Raw genomic sequence first — 5,104 nt, 5'->3', positions numbered from 1 at the left:
GCGAGAGGGAGGGAATCTGATTGAATTGGTCCTCAACTCGCGGCTCAGACACTTAATTCATGATAAATGTAGTTAGCCCTGAGTTAGCCTGCCCAGGAGCATGTTAGATCTGAAGATTTCGGTGACATGTAAATGTACCTGGCTAAAAGGAGAGCGACTTTATTGGTAGCAGTTATCCCAAGTTGAACTCAGAGTTGACCAAAGTTTCCTCGCTAACTCCTCAAACTACATTCGTAGTATAAGGGTCTGCAGGCTGGCTCTGGCATTTTCAGGTATTTACTTTAAAAATAAATGGTAAAATGGTAATAACACAATAATAACCATGTCTGCTATGGAAATAAGGGGGAAAGTTTGTAATTATGACTATAAGATGTAACATTTAATCACAGTGAGCAGATTGGATGTATAGATGGGAACATTAAATGAATAGTGTTTAACCTTTAACGTCTTAACTTGCTCAGCACATTAGAACACACAGAAGCGTAAGCAAGTGCATGCTTATTCAATATAAACAGCTAGTTAGCTGTAGCGTTTGTTAAGTCATTTCAAAGTATCTAATGTTAGCCAACTGGATGTGACAAAACATAGGCCTAAAATAAAATCAGACAATGATTTCAGCCTAGTATGGAAATATTGGGGCTGACAGACTATTTTGATGATGATGTGACAAACTATTCTGACAACCTGTCAAAACACGCAGCTAGCTTCTGTTACTGTAAATACTGTACAGTGATACTAAGTTGTTAGCCAACTGTACTAACGTGATGTAGCCTAATGCACTGATCTTACCTGCTAGTGCTAGTTATTACAATCGAAAAGAAACTTCTGATTTCAGAAAAAGATCACATAAGCCGCAAAACGTGTTAAAACGTATCTTCTATAGTAGTTCCGGACAATTATATAACTCTGTTCTCATTGGTCAATTCTTGGTTACTTCTTGGTTGCACTGGCGTCTCAGATTGGTTGACGAGTGCAATTCTTGGCTATTGCTTGGTTGCAGACACCGATATGTAGCAACCAGAAATGTCCTTGACTCACCATTGCCAGGGGGACTACAATTACTGAGCTCTGTTGTCCATGTTAGCAGAGAACAGAAATGTGTCTTGTTTTGCAATGCAATTGTCAGGAGATGGCATCTAGGTGTAGGGGAGATTCTCAATTGGAATGCTCAACTCCTCCATCCTCTCCTCGCCTCCTTTTGAAAAAGGTCAAACGTAACCAAGGAGAGCAGGGGAGGGGAGGAAATGTGGAAACACATGCGCTTGAAGGAGATGAGACACCTTCACTCAAGCGGCATCATTCAAATGACATTTAGGCTACAAGGGTTTAATCACAGTTTAAATGTGTAAAGTAAAAGTAGAAGTTGTGCTAGACATTTTATAGATAAAAGGCTAAGTAGCATAATGTTTTGAAATATGTGCATGCTTTTCTCCTCCCAGTAAACAACAGCTGTTTCAAAGGTGGTGTAGCGGATCTTAAAACTCTTCCGGGAAGGACAGGTAAGATACTCTTCTGCTTCCTCTCTGGGAGGAGGCTATCGCGCAGGCGAGGGCACTCCTTCGTTCGCCTGCTAACTAATTGGCCCTTTCTCAATTATGGAACGCCGCTTGGGTCTTAAAGCACGTGATCAAAACGCGATAGTTTTAATGCTGCGTGCGTAAAGTAAGCAGGTGCAGGCGCTAAATTAACGCGTGCATGCGCTAAATTAACGCGTGCATGCGCTAAATTAACGCGTGCACACATTAAATTAACTTCTTCACGCGCTAAATTAAGTTCTTAGGGTCCAGTGCGATACATTCGTACATTGGAGAGGGATGCCCTTCTAAGTTCTACTTAGAAAGCAGGATACGGGATGCTCTTGAGTAGTGAGTTTCCATATATCTTAGGAATTTCAAGTTTAGTTAACTTCTTCAGGGCAAATTCATTGACTTTTGTTACATTATATATTCAAAAAGGGTCTGGAGTGTCTAGGCAGGGGCGAAAATCTGATATCAACTTTGGAGGGGACAATTACATGAAATTTTCTCAAGAGCAATTCCTGAGGGGGACACCAAAAGTAGTGCTGTAACACATAGCCTACATTGTAATATGGTAAATGTATATTGAGGAACCAAAGAAATAAGGTGTTTGCCGTACTCCTAACTACCGGTACCCAAAACTACACAACTAATCACAACAGCAATACCATTGCCTTTAACAAATCTTAGTTCAGTCACCAGTTTAAGTTGAGAGTGGGGGTATCCATGGCATTTTCCAATTATGTTCCTATTTTACAAGTAAAAAAAATGGAGAACCTTTCATAATGTTGCCAAACAAAGACTCAACAAACTTACCTGAGACTCCCCTGTCTCTGCCAGTCTGTCCCTGCATATCTGTCCCCAACTCTGCTGTCTGTGTGCCATCTGTTGCCTGCTCTGCCTAATGACATCATTGTGAAACATTTCCATTAGAATTTCATTTCTTTCTTATGAACATTTTATCAACTAGTCTTTGAGATATTAGGCTACTAGGGTTCTTACTTTGCGTTTTGGTGTATTGAAAAATACTCTGATGTCCGTCTTTTATTTTTCTGCCATTTTTCTACCTGGCTGGCGGGCTGGCTACACACACAGTGTGTAGGTTATTTACAGTAGGAGATGGGCTTCTATCATCTTCAATCATTCTATTTGGGCTTCGATCTAAAAGGTAGCTAGCAAATGTGAAACGGATTAAAATGACAAGAGTTGACAGCTGTATGAGTTCACCATTTACACAACATATGCTGCAACCTTTTGTAATTTTAATAGTTTGTTTCATATTGGCTGGCTTCCAACAATAGCTGAATTTGCAAAGCTAGCGAGCACCAATTCCGTTTCAATGGTGTTTGCTATAATCTTTGCTACCTGGGTTAAATAAAAGTGAAATAAAATAAATAAATAAAAGTTCCCTTGCGACAATTAAATATATTTAAGACAATGGTAGAAGAGAGTGTAGTTCTGTTCAGTTTGGACTTCAGTTTATCGCTAACCTTATCACAGGGACTTTGAAGCACTAATTTACATCATCTGCATGCTGATTCTTGGAATAAATTGACGATAGCAAAGATTCCATCTTTGACGAGGCCACATAAATGGAATAGGTACTAGCTAGCTAAATAGTTAATATTTGCGCGCTAGCTCTGCATATTCAGCTAGTGTGTGTGCGCGATTGACTGGATTAACCTCACGTCAGGTAGGTTCATTGAGTGCCTTTCAGACAGTAGACACGACCTGTTACCTTGCCAACAAAGGAACTGGCAGTGGATCAAACCATTGTGAGGCAAAGGGTGGGGGGGTCACAATCTTTTGAAACTTAAAAACGCGCTATTAAGTGTCTATAATCAGCACAATTGCTTTCATTGCGTATTATTAATATTATTTAAATTACATAGTTATGTTTCAGTGATATATTGGGGGGGGACAAATCATATTTTTCCCAGGATGGGGGGGTCGTGTCCCCCCAATCCCCCCGGGATTTCCGCCCCTGCTTGAACCGCCTGCAAACACACTTGCACACGCTTATTTGACTCGTGAAAACGTTAATTTAGCGCCTGCACCTGTTTACTTTACACACGTAGCATTAAAAAGATCGCGTTTTGACCACATGCTTTAAGACCCAAACGGCGTTCCATACTCAATTACATTCGCTCAAGTCCTGCGTCCTCTCTTCTACGTCCTCTCTCGCCTCCTTTTGAGAAAGGTCCAATTTAATCGAGTTGCGGCGGCAAGGAGACTCAACGTGGACGAAAATGCGCTTGTAATCAAATTACTTTTACAGTGTTGGATCCCAAAATAAATGTGTGAAGTCATAAAAGCAAATATGTCAGTTGTGTAAGACAAATTCGAATTCGTAACACATGTTTTTCAAAATCTTAACATATTGTACATTTGACTAATTCGTAATGTATAGTACTTTTTTGAAATTCGTAACATCATACGATTTATAATTCATAACATATCATACGAAATGGATGATGGACATTCCCAAATATTACATATAATATGAAACGTAACATATACTAAATGGAGTATATTTGATATACATAGAGATGAAGGAGTTGAGGAGAAGATGGTCTTTTGTCCAAACGATAATCTCACTACAATCACTTCCCACCAGATTTTCCCTTTGTACCTGGGATTCAAACCTTCAACTCTCCGTTTTTCAGGCCAAATTTTGAACTCTCGCAAAAACAACACCTGCCGAAACCCGGGATCGAACCAGGGACCTTTAGATCTTCAGTCTAACGCTCTCCCAACTGAGCTATTTCGGCTGACCTGTATAAACGTACCACAAAAGACTACATAAACAGACATCAAAAACACTTCTCATTATTTTCTAAGGTGTGTGATTGGCTGTCCGGTGTATTCAGTTGACTTCGGGACCATGAATATTTTCTAACAGGAGTGACAAATGCCTCCACATTAATGAAATAATCACGCACACGTTCTTTTTCAAACGGCTAAAAAGACAATGCTGCCACCTGATGGTCACCTGAAAAACTCACACATACTTTTAGTTAGAATTTTTGTTAAAATTAGGTTAAGCTTTTACCGACTACAGGTACGAAAATGAGCCTTAGTTGATCTGGTCTGGAGTCTTCTTGCTAACAGACACAATGTGTAATGGAAGTTCTCGAACTGCTCAGATAAAATTACCTGTTATTTCATCCATTGTCCATTAGAAGGTGGTAGTGAGCACCTCAAATTTGCATTTAACCTTCAGGATGATGCAATATTAATGTGGTTTTAACACATTCTTTGAAAACAAAGTTCTCCTTTAATTTTGTCTAATCATAACTGTACGTAGGTATCATCTCTACTGCATTAAGATGTTTTATATGATCTTTTTAATTAGTGGGTTTTTTTCCATTGCTGAATTGTCAACATGTAAAAAACATAGCAGAGGATGGTTTCGATCCATCGACCTCTGGGTTATGGGCCCAGCACGCTTCCGCTGCGCCACTCTGCTGTCTGGTGGACAGTAGATTAAATGTAGGATTTGAAATGTATCCGTTGAACAATACTTCTTTCACTGTTATCCTCTATGGGCTAGGTGGGTCCCACCCGTGGTGCACTCCATCAACAGC

General features: G+C 39.8%; 1 non-coding gene across 1 annotated transcript; it reads right to left on the bottom strand.

Moving 5' to 3' along the window:
- Window positions 1–4,215: 4,215 nt before the first annotated feature.
- On the bottom strand, window positions 4,216–4,288 carry trnaf-gaa (transfer RNA phenylalanine (anticodon GAA)). Its single transcript has one exon. It is a non-coding gene; the product is annotated as a tRNA-Phe (tRNA).
- Window positions 4,289–5,104: the final 816 nt, after the last annotated feature.

This window comes from Salmo salar, chromosome ssa11 (genome assembly GCF_905237065.1).
Source record: "Salmo salar chromosome ssa11, Ssal_v3.1, whole genome shotgun sequence".
Taxonomy (NCBI): domain Eukaryota; kingdom Metazoa; phylum Chordata; class Actinopteri; order Salmoniformes; family Salmonidae; genus Salmo; species Salmo salar.
The sequence above is the reverse complement of the archived record's forward strand: the minus strand, read 5'-3'. Positions and strand labels throughout refer to the sequence as shown.